Source organism: Galeopterus variegatus, unplaced genomic scaffold (genome assembly GCF_000696425.1).
Source record: "Galeopterus variegatus unplaced genomic scaffold, G_variegatus-3.0.2 Scaffold2666, whole genome shotgun sequence".
Classification (NCBI taxonomy): domain Eukaryota; kingdom Metazoa; phylum Chordata; class Mammalia; order Dermoptera; family Cynocephalidae; genus Galeopterus; species Galeopterus variegatus.
Window position 1 is genome coordinate 95,011 of NW_007728777.1, and position 13,905 is coordinate 108,915.

At 37.7% G+C, this 13,905-nt stretch overlaps 1 protein-coding gene and 1 pseudogene across 4 annotated transcripts in view; one reads left to right on the forward strand and one right to left on the reverse strand.

Annotated features, from left to right (window-relative positions):
• TTK (TTK protein kinase) overlaps positions 1–13,905 on the reverse strand; it is a 97,466-nt gene that overhangs the window by 69,894 nt on the left and 13,667 nt on the right. The gene's annotated exons all lie outside the window — the stretch shown is intronic.
• Positions 4,221–5,703, forward strand: LOC103598553 (annotated as a pseudogene).

Consider the following 13,905-nt stretch of genomic DNA (forward strand, 5'->3'; position numbering starts at 1 on the left):
CCCCGCCCCGCAACTCTGGTTCGGGAGCATGGGAGGTTTCCGGAGCCGGCTCCCTCTGCGGGCTGGATGCAGATGTCGCGGTTGTGGCTGATGCCCTCGGCCCCCAAACCCCCAGCTCCGGAGCCTAGGGGCTTCTGGCGGCAGCAGCGCGGTCGTTGCTGGGTTGGATGCGGACATCAGGGAGGTATGGCTGAGTCCCTCGGCTCCCCACAATCCCAGCTTGGGAGCCCGGGGGCTTTCGGCCGAGCTGTCCCGGGAGCGCTGAAGCCATCTAGCCACCATTTACTCTATTCTGTGTGCTTTCCGCGTCTGGAACGAACTGGTCTCCGGCTCTTCCATTTACTGCAGATGAGGTGCCGCCCGCGCAGATGTCAACTGCTTTTTATTCTGTATACACACAGTACTATTTCTCACTTCCAGGATTTGCTTTTAATGTGTCCACCGCGTCAAATGTTATTCCATCCTCAAGTGGCACACACAGATCATCCCTTTAGAAATTCTTCCATGATTCCTTCCTCCCTGCACTGGCTACACTGTGAGGATTAACATCTGGGCTCTTAGTCACTCATTGCACTCACTACATTGTGTTGAAATTACCGTATAACATTGCTATGTTTGTCTTTCCTTCTAGACTGTGAGAGTCTTCAAGGCAAAGGCAGTGCCTGACATACATAGCAAATTCACAATGAATGTTGAATGAACACATGAATTCGTTAATATTTATACATGACATACGTCTTAGCCACTACCTTTTCTAGTAAGTCACTGACTGACATCCCCAAAGTTACGAGATCCTTCCCCTTCCATTGCACCCCGTCATACTTCCGTCTTCATCTCCTCATCAACGTTGTTGTTGAGGTTAATATCATCAATATCATTATTGTTACATTTATTGGAGGCTGGAGGCTGAAGCAGTGAGATTAAATCATTTTCCAAGGTCACATAGTAAGTAAAGAGGCATTTATCATCACTCACTACACTTTATTATACTCGTCTTTTTATTTATCTCTACTACACTGTCAATTCTTTGAGGATTGTGCCTGAGTCAGTCAGCTTTACGTAATAAGAACAGTAGCAAACAGCATTTATTGAGTACTCATACTGTTTTATATGGCTGACCTCATTTAAGCTTCACAACATGCTTATGCTGTAAGTACTACTGTATTATTAAACCTACTCTACTATAAGATATATAGTAGTTATTTTTTCAAGATAAATTTCTAGAATAAAAATTACTACAAATGTTATAACTATTTTTTCACTTTTTATTTATTTATGATTTAAGAAATAATCTTTATTTTTAGAACCATTTTGGATTTAAATAGAAATTGCAAAGATAATACAGTGTTCCTATATACCCCATACCAGTTTCCCTTATTATTAATATCTTAGTATGGTCCATTTGTCACAATTATTAAACCAGGATTGAGTCTATACTTTATTCTGATTTCCTTAGTTTTTACCTAATGTTCCTTTTCTGTTCTAGGATCTCATCTAGGATACTACATTCCTTTAGTTTTCATGTCTCCTTAGGCTCCTCTTGGCCATGACAGTTTCTCATACTTTCCTTGTTTTTGATGACCTTGACAGTTTTGAGGAGTATTAGTTTGATATTTTATAGAATGTCCCTCAATTGGAACTTTACTGATGTTCTCACATGATTAAACTGGGATTATAGGTTTGGGCAAGAAATACTACAGGGGTAAACTGTCTGTCATTTTCATTACATCGGAGCAAAGGTACATACTATCAATATTTCTTATCACTGCTGATATTGACTTTGATCATCTGGGTGAGGTAGTGTTTATCAGGTTTATCCATTGTAAAGTAACACTTTTCTTTTTCTGTACTGCACTCTTTGGAAAGAAGACACTACGTGCAGCCCACACTCAGAGAGTGGGATGTTATGCTCCACCTCCTTGAAGGTGGAGTAGCTACATAAATTATTTGGAATTCTTGTGCAAAGGAGATTTATCTCTTTCATTCATTCATTCATTCATTCATTCATTCATTTATTTATTTTGACTGGTAAGGGGATCCCAACCCTCGGCACAGTGTGGTCTGCACCACGCTCAGCCAGTGAGCACACTGGCCATCCCTATATAGGATCCGAACCCATGGTCTCAGTGCTACCAGTGCCGCACTCTCCCGAGTGAGCCACGGGGCCGGCCCCTGAAGTGATTTTTTAAAAATTTGCATACATTAAGGATTACTCTTTGCTGTAAAGTTCTATGGGCTGTGAGAAATGCATAATGTCATCTATCCACCATTACAGTATCATACAGAAGTTTCACGCTAAAAAAAATCCCCTGTATTTCACATTCGACTTCCTCCTCTTCCCCTGAGCCTCTGGCAACCACAGATCTGTTTACTTTCTCTGTAATTTCAGAATAGTTTCACTACTCTAAAAAATCCCCCATACTTCAATTTTTCCACACCACCACCTCTAAGCCGCTGACAACCACTGATTTTTTTTATTGTCTTTATATATAATTTTGCCTTTTCCATAATGTCATAAAATTGGAATCATGTAGTAATATACTTTTCAGAGTTTTTTTTTTCACTTAGCAATATGCATTTATGCATTTAAGTTTTATCCATGTCTTTGCATGGCTTGACAGCTCATTTCTTTCTATTGCTGAATAATATTTCATTGTATGGATGTACCACAATTTGTTTATCCACTCACCTACGGAAGGGCATCTTGGTTGCTTCCAATTTTTGGTGATTAAGACTAAAGGTGCTATAAACATCCACATGCAGGTTTTTTTTTAACAGAAGAACAAATTCACTTTTATTTATTTATTTTTCTTTAGCTTAAATTCTTGAGAGTTTCAGCCTCTGTGTCCAATGGCCCTAGCAGGAAGGTTGCTTTGGAATCTGGCATGCACCATGCCACTGTTTCCATGGGCACGAGTCACCTGTGCTGCCAGGAGTCACTGTGTTGTTCTTTGCTTTGTACACATAAGCACATTGCTTGTCCAGATAGAATTCAGTTTCATCTCTGGCAGAAACACCTTCAATTTTAAGAAGAATTGTGTGCTCCCCTTGATTCTGAAGACAAACGCTTGCAGCTGGCAAAAATGGCCTTGGATTGCTGCCTTCCAGGTGGATCTGCCTGTTACAAGTCCTGTTCCCAGTAGGCTGCCATAGGCTCCACGTTGGCAGAGAGAGCCATGTGCAGGTTTTTGCATGGATATAAGTTTTCAGATCAGTTGGGTTAATACCTAGGAGCATGATTTCTGGATTATATGGTAAATCTATTTTTAATATTGTAAGAAATTGCCAAACTGTCTTCCAAATTGGCTGTACCATTTTGCATTTCCACTATCAGTGATTGAGAGCTCCTGTTGTTCTGTAACCTCACCAGTACTTACTATTGTCAGTTTTTTGTTTCGTTTTGTTTTTAATTTAGCCATTCTAACAGGTGTGTAGTGGTAGTATCTCGTTTTATTTTGCAATTCTTAATGACGAATGTTGTTGATCTCATCTCATATGCTTATTTGCCATCTGTGTATCTTATTTGAGCTGGTGTCCATATCTTTTCCTTATTTATTTATCTTGTATTGAGTTTTATTTATTTGTTTATTTTTGTTTTTGGACAGGAAGTAGGATTTATTAGTGAGCATGAGTAAAGAAGGACAGCAGAGTGAAAGCCTTCACAGTGTAGGGCCTATCACTTGTCGGAGGCCAAGGTTGGGGATGTATTTAACCCAAAACCATCAGGGATTAGCCACTTTTCAGCCACCATTTCTTCAAATTCATCCACATTAAACTTGGTAAAGCCCCACTTCCTTGAGATGTGAATCTTCTGGCAGCCAGGGAACTTGAACTTAGCCCTGCATAGGGCCTCAATCACATGCTCATTGTTGTGCTGATGAATCTGATGACTTGGCTGATGTGAACCTTGGCCACTGTGCCCTGGGGATTTTCAAAGGTATCCCTACATGGGTTTGGAAGCCTTGGTTGGAAAGGGCTGTCTCCAAGGTCCCTTAGGGCAACTCATACAAGCAACACGCTGCATACACTACCAAGAAGGCTGCTGTTTGCAGTTACTACATACCGGGCCGCCTTTTGCTTATTTTTAAAATTGTTTGTTTTATTATTGTTGAGTTTTAAGAGTTCTCTGTATATTTTGGATACAAGCCCTTTATCAGATATGTGTTTTGCAAATATTTTGTCCAAGTCTGTGGTTTGTCTTTTCAGAGTAGAAGTTTTTAATTTTAATGACATCAATTTTTTTTCATGAATTGTGCTTTTAGTATTGTATGTAAAAACTCATCATCAAAAGCGAGGTCACTTAGATTTTCCCTTGTTTTTATCTATTAGTTTTATGGTTTTGCATTTGCATTTAGATCTATGATGAAATTTGAGTTAAGTTTTGTGGAGGAGTCGGAGTCCCGCCGGCCTTACCGTCACCCATGCCATCAGCCAGTCGCCGGGAAGATCTTTTCCGGAGCCAGAGCAGCTGCCCCGAGCCGACGCCAGGGTCGGGCGGCTGGCTGCGCCTGCGCGGGAGCCCGGAACGGCGAGACGCGCGGGGAACGAGAAGACTGTACGGTCCTTCGAAGTGGTGAAAAACAAGGCTTTGTCTTCCTATAATTCTGTAGTGAAGTTGAGTCACCCAAGAAGAAAAAACTAAGTTCAGTTAAAATATAGACATTAGGAACAGAAGCTGAAACAAACCCTCTTGTGGCTTCACTGGTTTTCCTGCTTCTTTAGCATCTCAAAGCATAAGTTTAAATCACTCCGGAAGGACAAGGTCCACCAGTTTATGTTATGTATTCAGGCCAGCGAAAGAATTGCTATCTATTGTTTAATGCAGAATGAATGGAAACTAGACGAGGCCACTGACAGCTTCTTCCAATACCCACAGTCGTTCCACAGGGAATCCATGCGGAACACAGTGGACAGGAAACAGCTGGAGCATCTGTATAGCAGTTACAAAGACCTACAAGATGGAAACAAAATTGGAATTGATGCGATTCAACAATTTTGTGTTGATTTAAACCTAGATCCTGCTAGTATCAGCGTTTTGGCCATAGCGTGGAAGTTCAGGGCAGAAACTCAATGTGAATTTAGCAAAAAGGAATTTGTAGATAGCGGGACAAAGCTTGGATGTGATAGCACAGAAAAGCTAAAAACTCTTCTGCTGAGATTGGAACTAGAGTTTAAAGACAGCGAAGTTTAAAAATTTTTATCAGTTTATCTTTACTTTTGCTAAGAACATTGGGCAAAAAGGTTTAGGTTCACCTCCATTTCTCAATACGAAGCTTTACATCATTAAGATGAGTTGAATACAGATTTTAATTAATGTTCTTCTAAGTGGTAAGGACATACACTTATATGCAAGACAAGACTAATCATTTTAGCATTATATTGCGAGTCCCATAGATTTAGAAATGGTTGTTGTATATTGGAAACTAGTATTATCGGGAAGGAGTAAGTTTCTAGATCTTTGGAATACATTCTTATTGGAGCATCACAAAAGATCAATTCCAAGGGACACTTGGAACTTTCTGCTAGATTTCGGAAGCATGATTGCAGGTGATATGTCTAACTACAATGAAGAAGGAACATGGCCTGTTCTCACAGATGATTTTGTAGAATACACACGGCTAGTAGTCACAGGTGGAAAACGTGGCTCTTTCTAGGCAGAAAATTAAGATGGATTAAGAGTATAAAATGAATTGCATCCTGAAAGGAGACATTTTGGTCAGTTACTGTGTACATTTGTTGCTGATTTCAGAAGTAATCCTTGACTAGTCATGAAACTGGAATAACCATCTTATTCTGCTTAAAGATGACAGTGGCTGATTTGTGGACACCGTAAGAAATTCCACTGAAGATAGCAGCTTTGGAATATTTGGAGATTTGCCATCACAGCTGTTGCTTTAGGAGATTTCCGCATGGTTTTTTATATTTATAAAAAAGTAACATAGAGCCTGTTTGTAGTACTGCAGAGTATACTCTTTAATTCATGATTTAAGGTGAACACCAACAGTTACCAAAACTCCTGCTAAATTATATTGTAATTACACTTCAAAAACTGTGTTTGTATCCTCAGTAGGATGTCATATTTTTATACAAGTCAAAGCTGTTTAAAATGTACCCTAAGGAAGATGATCTTGTCAGAGTCTAATTTTTTTAAAACTTGGTTCCAGGAATTAAAAATTTATATTTTTTGAATTATCAAATATCTAGATTTGAGACCTATTTTTGTTTTCATTTTCAGATGTTTATCTGAAAATCATTACACAGTTTTTAGTACACAGTTACAGTTTGCACAGTGATGGCACACATACTGTGTGATTCCAGTACAGTTTTATTTTAAACTGTTTACAAGTCAGATGGCCTATTTTACTTCTAATAATGTTATTTAAACTTCCTGAGATTTCATAGCGTATGTTTAAAAATATATATATATATATATATTACATTTAAAAAGACAATTTTCCATGAAAAATTTTATTTTACGAGTGATGAACTATAGCATTAAAAATGAGTTGGTTCCTCTCCCAGTCTGTAATATCCATAATGTCCAACACCCAGCCATTTGTATAATTGTTCACATTTGGAAGCTAAAACATACACTGTTGTCCAAAAAAATCCCAAACCCAAAAACCTTCATCTTATTTGCAAGCTGAAGTCTGCCTTTCCACCGTGCTGTCATCCACTCCTCCGGTATCTGCTAGTGAACGAGGACCCATGAGTGCAGGCCAGGAGTGGAGGGCCACAAACCGCCTGCTCTCCTGGTGTCCAGTTTTGAACGTCGCGGTGTTGACCCTACCTCACATTTCCCAAGACCTTCACATCACAAGGTGCCTTGCTGCCCATCTGCAAACTGGCCATGATGTGGAGGAGTTGGAGTTGCTCCACAGGACAGAGGAGAGTCCCTTCAGGCATCCTGCACAGAAAGCATGCCCCAAACGTGCCCAGTGACTGGCTTTCGAGAACGGGACTAATTTCCTGCTTTCGGAAGCCTCTCCTTACAGCCTGAGGTTTGTGTGCATGGCTATGGGATGAACTGATGTCTCTGAGTAGAAACCTTTCACAGGTGGCAGGGACAGGATTGAGAAGGGACTAGAGACCAGGGTCTTTGCCCAAGACAGACCTTGACTGGTCATGTGATCACACACCTGGTGGGGTGATTACATACATGGACGTATGATCTGGGGCAAGTCATGTGACCTTTCTCAGGCTCTGCTTCCACGTCTGTACAAGGGAAAACTGGGCCATCTCTACCTATAAAAGTCTGTAATTCTGAGACAGCATTTATTTAATAAAAACCTCAAAACCGTTTAAAAAAAATTTCTTTGTGAAAGATGTAAGGTCTCTACCTAGATTCTTTTTGTTTTGTTTTTGCACAGTGACATCCAATTGTTCCCATACTATTTGTTGAAAAAGACTATCCTTTCCCCATCAAATTGCTTTTGCTCCTTTGTCAAAGATTAGTTGACTATTTTTATGTGGGTATATTTTTGAGCTGTAAATTTTGTGAAAGATGTAAGGTCTCTACCTAGATTCTTTTTGTTTTGTTTTTGCACAGTGACATCGAATTGTTCCCATACTATTTGTTGAAAAAGACTATCCTTTCCCCATCAAATTGCTTTTGCTCCTTTGTCCAAAGATTAGTTGACTATTTTTATGTGGGTATATTTTTGAGCTGTAAACTTTTTCCATTATTTTACATATCCATTCTTTCCTCAGTACAATAATGTCTTGATTACCATAGCTTTATATTGTCTTGAAACTAGCTAGTGTGAGTTCTCTAATTTTGTTCTTTTTTAGTATTGTGTTAGCTATTCTAGGTCTTTTGCATTTTCCTATAAACTTTAGAATCAGTTTGTTGATATTTATAAAACAGCTTGCTGAGATTTTGGTTGAGATTGCATTGAATGTGTATACCAGATTGTAAAGAACTGGCATCTTAGCAACATTTAGTCTTCTTATCAATGAAGATGAAATATCATATCACTCCAATTATTTATATATCCTTTTATTTCATTAGAATTTTGTAATTTTCCAAATATAGATCTTGTGTATAATTTGTTAGACTTGTACCTAAGTATTTCTTAGGTGCTACTGCAAATAGTATTTTTTTTTTTAAATTTCAAATTCCAGTTGTTCGTTACTGATAAAGCAACTGACTTTTGTATATTATTCTTGTATCCTGTGAACTCCCTATACTCTTATTCCAGGAGTTTTCTGTTGTAGTTGATTCTTTGGGATTTTCCTCATAGATAATCATGTCATCTGTGAATAAAGACAGTTTTATTTTTTTCTTTACAATCTGCATACATTTATTTCCTTTTCTTGTCTTTTTGCACTGGTTCGGACTTCCAGTATGATGTTGAATAGGAGTGGTAAGAGACAATATCTTTGCCTTCTGCCTTGGGTTGAATGTCCCCCCAAAACTTAACCACATTGTAACTGTTGAGGGTGAGAAATCCTATTATGGTAGTTGAAAGGTGGGACCTTGAAGAGGTGATTAGATTGCCGGACCATGCCATAGTGAATGGATTAATATGGGTGGTCAGGAGAGTGGTTTTCAGGGATATAAAAGGGGAACACGAAGAGTCTTTTGGTCTCTCTGCTTCAGCCATTTTTGCAATGTGATACCCTGCTATCACTGTCACCACCACCAAGACCTTCACCAGCTGTGTTCCCTGAAGTTTGGACTTCCCAGCCTCTGAAACTATAAGCAAGAAATTTTGTTTTGTTTATAAAATACCGAGTTCTGTGTATTTTGTTATAAGCAACAGAAATGGACTGATACACTTTATGATTTTAGGGAAAAAGTGTCCAGTTACTCACCTTTAAATATGATGTCAGCTGAGTTTCTTTGTAGATATTCTTTATCAAATTGAAGAAGTTTCCTCTATTCCTTCTTTGCTGACAGTCTATATCATAAATGGGTGTTGGATTTTTGTCAAAAGCTTTTTCTGTATCAGTTGATAAGATCGTATGATTTTCTTCTCTTCAGCCTGTTGATATATTACACTGATTTTTGAATGTTTAACCAGCCTTGCAAAACTAGAATAAACTCTGCTTGGTCTTAATGTCTAACTATTTTTGTACATTGCTGAATTCAATTTGCTAATATTTGTTGAAGATTTTTACATCTATTGCATGAAAGATTTTGGTCTGTAATTTTCCTTTCTTGTAATATCTTTATTTGATTTTGGTATTGGAGTAATTAATGGTGGCCTCATAGAATGAGTTAGGAAGTATTCCTTCTGCCTCTATTTTCCAGAAGATATCTGGAGAATTGGTATCATTTCTTCCTTAAATGTTGATAGAATTCACAAATGAAATTAAGTGTGTTACTTTCTTTTTCAGAAGGTTATAATTTATTGATTCAATTTCTTTTTTTTTTTTTTTTGTCTTTTTCCACAATGAAATTAAGTGTGTTACTTTCTTTTTCAGAAGGTTATAATTTATTGATTCAATTTCTTTCTTTTTTTTTTTTTTTTTGTCTTTTTCCACGTCCAGCAACGGATCGCAACCCTCAGTGTCGTCCCCGTACCGGACAGGGACCGGCAACGGGATCGCAACCCCCGGTGTTGCTCCTGCGCCTCGCTCAGCCAGTGAGCGGGAACCGGTCTGTATGTGGGATCCGAACCCTTGGTGGGAGCACCGCCACACTTCCCAAGCGGCGCACTATCACAGTGCGCCACCGGGCCGGCCCTTGATTCAATTTCTTTAACAGATGTAATTCTATTCAGATTTTCTAATTCTCTTTGTATGGATTTTGATAGTATCTTTAAAGAAATTAGTCCATTTCACCTAAATGATCAAATTCATAGGCATAAATTTGCTAAGAGTATTTTTCTTTTAATGTCCATGGGACCAGTAGTGATGACCACTCTTTCGTTCTGATGTTAGTAATTTGCATCTTTTTCTTTTTTCCTTAGCTAGCCTGGATAGAGTTTTAACAATTTCTGATGTTTTCAAAGAAGAAGATTTTAGTTATATTGATTTTCTCTGTGGTCTTCCTGTTTTCAGTTTCACTGATCTATGCTCTGATTTTTATTATTTCTTTTTTTCTGCTTGCTTTAAACTTACATTGCACTTCTTTCTCTGGTTTCCTAATGTGAAGCTTTGTGGAGTGTATTGACATTAATAAAGCAAATGTATTTCACAGGGCCTAGCTTCCAAAGCCCTGTAGTTTTGGGTATAACCCAACTTTTAAAAATTACATATAGAAATGTTAAGCTTGCAAAAGACAGGAACTTTCCCCAGGCTAAAGTCTCTGTTGTAGATAAAGAACTGTAACACATTACAGTTGCTGGCTCAAGGACAGATGTCCTTGGTTAACCTACTGATTGATATGTTGAGAAAGTTGCTTGATTGTTATGTAAAAATATTAGGGAAATTGCTGAAGAAAAGACAGTATTTGCTAAGAACAAGCTTTTATTGGTGGATCAACTTAACCTTTTACAAATTGCATTATGGAATGTCACTTTGTTTATTTCACTGATGTTACTAGTTTCTATTTGTTAAAACTATACTTAGCCATAATTCTGCCCATATCCTTGTGTTTTTGTAATGATTTAATCAACTGAATTTTCTTGTGAAACTTCCTTGTCTCTACAATAAAACAGAGAGGCTAACTTTGAATCAGTACTGATATATTCAGTTTTCTCCTCCTAATGGGGAAATTACTGAAGTGCAGTCCTTCCAGGCCTCTCATTGCATACATAGTGCTTGAGTAATCGTGTAATTCTTTTTTCGTTTCCATTACACAGGGGGAAGTGTAACAAAGCTTAATGACTTTTTGTCTTTTTTCTTTTCTAATAGGTGAATTTAACACCATAAAAATCCCTGTAAGCACTGTTGTTTGTTGTTGTCATTTTGTTTTATTTTTGGTGGCTAGCCAGTATGGGGATACAAGCCCTTGACCTTGGAGTTACAAGGCTTTGCTCTAACCAACTGAGCTAACCGGCCAGCCCTCCCACAAATTTTGATAAGGTGCATTTTCATTTCAATTCAGTTCAAAATATTTTAAAATTTCTCTTAAGACTTCTCTTTGACCCAGATGTTATTTAGGAATGTTTTTAACCTCCACATTGGGGGTTTTTCCAGTTATCATTCATTATTGATTTCTAATTTAATTGTATTGTGGTCTGAGGACATACTTATATATATGATTTTTATTCTTTTAAATTTGTTGAAGTGTGTTTATGGCCCAAAATGTAGTCTGTCTTGGTAAATGTTCCACATCAGCTTGAGAAGAAAGTGTGTTCTGCTATAGTTGGAAGGAATATTTTACGTTAGTTAGATCAAGTTGACTGAGAGTGTTGTTTAGGTCAACTATATTCCTACTGATTTTCTGCATGCCTGACCTATCAATTACTGAAAGAGGAGTGCTGAACTCTCCAACTGTAATAATGAAGTTGTCTATTTCTTTTTGCAGTTCTGTTACTTTTGCTTCACATGTTTTGACACTCTGGTATTAGGTACATAAACATAAAAGACACATTGTCCTCTTTATATTTTGCTGAATTTGATTTTACAAATTTCTAAATGATTTTTGCATGCATGTTCATAAGCAATATTAAACTGTAATTTACTTCTCTTGAAAAGTCCTTGTTAGGTTTTGATGTCAGAGTTAAGATGACATCATAAAATGACTTGGAAAGAGTTGCTTTTTCTTCCTTATACTGCAAGCATTTTTTTTGTGTAAGATTGGTAATATCTCTTTCTTAAATATTTTATAGTTTTTAACAATAAAGCTGTCTAGACCTGGGGCTTTTTGTTGGAACATTTTTAAATTATAAACTTAATTTCTTTCTTAGTTGCAGGGTTATTCAGATTTTACATTTCTTTCTGTTTGGTTTTGATGTTGTATTTTCCCAGGAATTAGTCCATTTCTAAACTTAATTTCTTTCTTAGTTGCAGGGTTATTCAGATTTTACATTTCTTTCTGTTTGGTTGTATTTTCCCAGGAATTAGTCCATTTTATCTAATTCATTAGATCTTCTAGCATAAAATTGTTCATAATATTCTCTTACTATGCTTTTAATGCCTGTACATTCAGTGATAATGTCCTTTTTTCATACTCTCTTTTTTTTCTTGACTAGCTAACCTCAGGGTTTATAGATTTTCTTAATCTCTTCAAAGAACAAACTGCTGGTTTTTCCAATTTTCTCAATTGCCTGTTTTCTTTCTTCTTTTTCAAGTTCAATGGTTGAGATATAAGTTGGCAATTTCCTATTTCCCATAAATGTACTAATGACATATTTGCATATAACTTTCCACATGTAACTCAACTCCATTCTCATTTCATGATGGCCTTACACAAATATTTTCATTATTGGAGGGGTGCTTTGATTCACTCATTCCTTGGAGCTAGTCAGAAAATAGTCAAATGACTTTCTGGGGACAGCACAAAATATGAAATGTTTCACAAATTTGCATGTCATCCTTGCACAGTGGCCGTGCTAATCTTCTCTGTATTATTCCAATTTTAGTATTATGTGCTGCTGATGCAAGCACTCAATTGCCTATTTTCAATTTCCTTTTATTTCTGCTTTTATCTTTATTTTCTCTTTTACTCATTTTCAATTTATACTTTTTATTCCAGCTCTTTAAATTAGATGCTTAGAACACTGATTGTTAATCTATCTTCTTGTCTAATAAAAGTATTTAAAGTTATTCATTTTCCTCTAAATCCTGCTTTAAAGGCATCTCACAAATTTTAGTATGTTGTGTTTTAATTATTATTCGGTTTGGAATATTTCTAATTCCAACTTAAATTCTTTTTGACCCATGTGTTATTTAAGATCATGTTCCTTAATTTACAAGTATTTAAAATTTTTATTGATATTTTATTGTTATGGATTTCTCACTTAATTCCCTTATGGTTACAGTAAGTATTATTTCTATTCTTTGGAGCTTATTGAGAATTATTTGATGGTGAGTGTCTCATGTGAACTAAAATAACATGTATCCTGCAGTGGTTAGATATAGTATCTTAAAAGCCTCAACCAGCTCAAATGATTTACAGTGTAATGCAACTTTTCTATATTCTTACTTATTTTTTGTTTGTTTATTCCATCAATTTTAAGATGAGGTATTTGAAATGCCAGCTTTGGCTCCAAGGGACTCATGTCCAAAGTTCTGAGTAGCCCCATGCAGTGGGGCAGTTATTTTTATATTATAGCATTTCTGGGGTTTACAGCATGGTAGGAGGGTGCCTTATCTTACAGTGGAAAAGTACAGAGAAAAAAAAGAATAAAAGAAGTTCAGTTTCAGCAGTTTGTGATAACCACAGGGTGTCAGCTAGATAACCACAGGGTGAGATGAACCAAAGGTGCAGCTGCAACTGGGCGGAGTTGCAGGAGTCTTGGTTACAGCATAGCATGGCACACTTTAGATGCCTAATGGCCACAACTGGGCTGGACATAGCTGGGTAAGGGTCAGTGCCTCATTCCCCTCTTTGATGCATGAGCAAGGCCTTAGATGGCCAGGTCAAAGAGCATCATCTTTAGCTGTCTTTTTGTTTAGAGGCTGGTATTGTCATAGTGAGAACATTTTGGCTGTGTTTTTTTTGTTTGGTTGGTTTTTTGTGGCCTCTAGGGAGGATGTGACTGTGTGTACCTCCAGAGGCATCAGGCAAGAGAGGATGAGACAGGTGTCTATTAAGAAAAGAACTATAGGGCCGGCCCAGTGGTGCACTGGATAGTGCGCCGCTTGGGAAGCGCGGCGGTGCTCCCGCCCGAGGGTTCGGATCCCACATGCAGACCGGTTCCCGCTCACTGGCTGAGCGAGGCGCGGGAGCAACACCGAGGGTTGCGATCCCATTGCCGGTCCCCGGTCCGGTACGGGGGCAACACTGAGGGTTGCGATCCGTTGCCGGACACGGAAAAAGACAAAAGACAAAAAAAAAAAAAAAAGAAA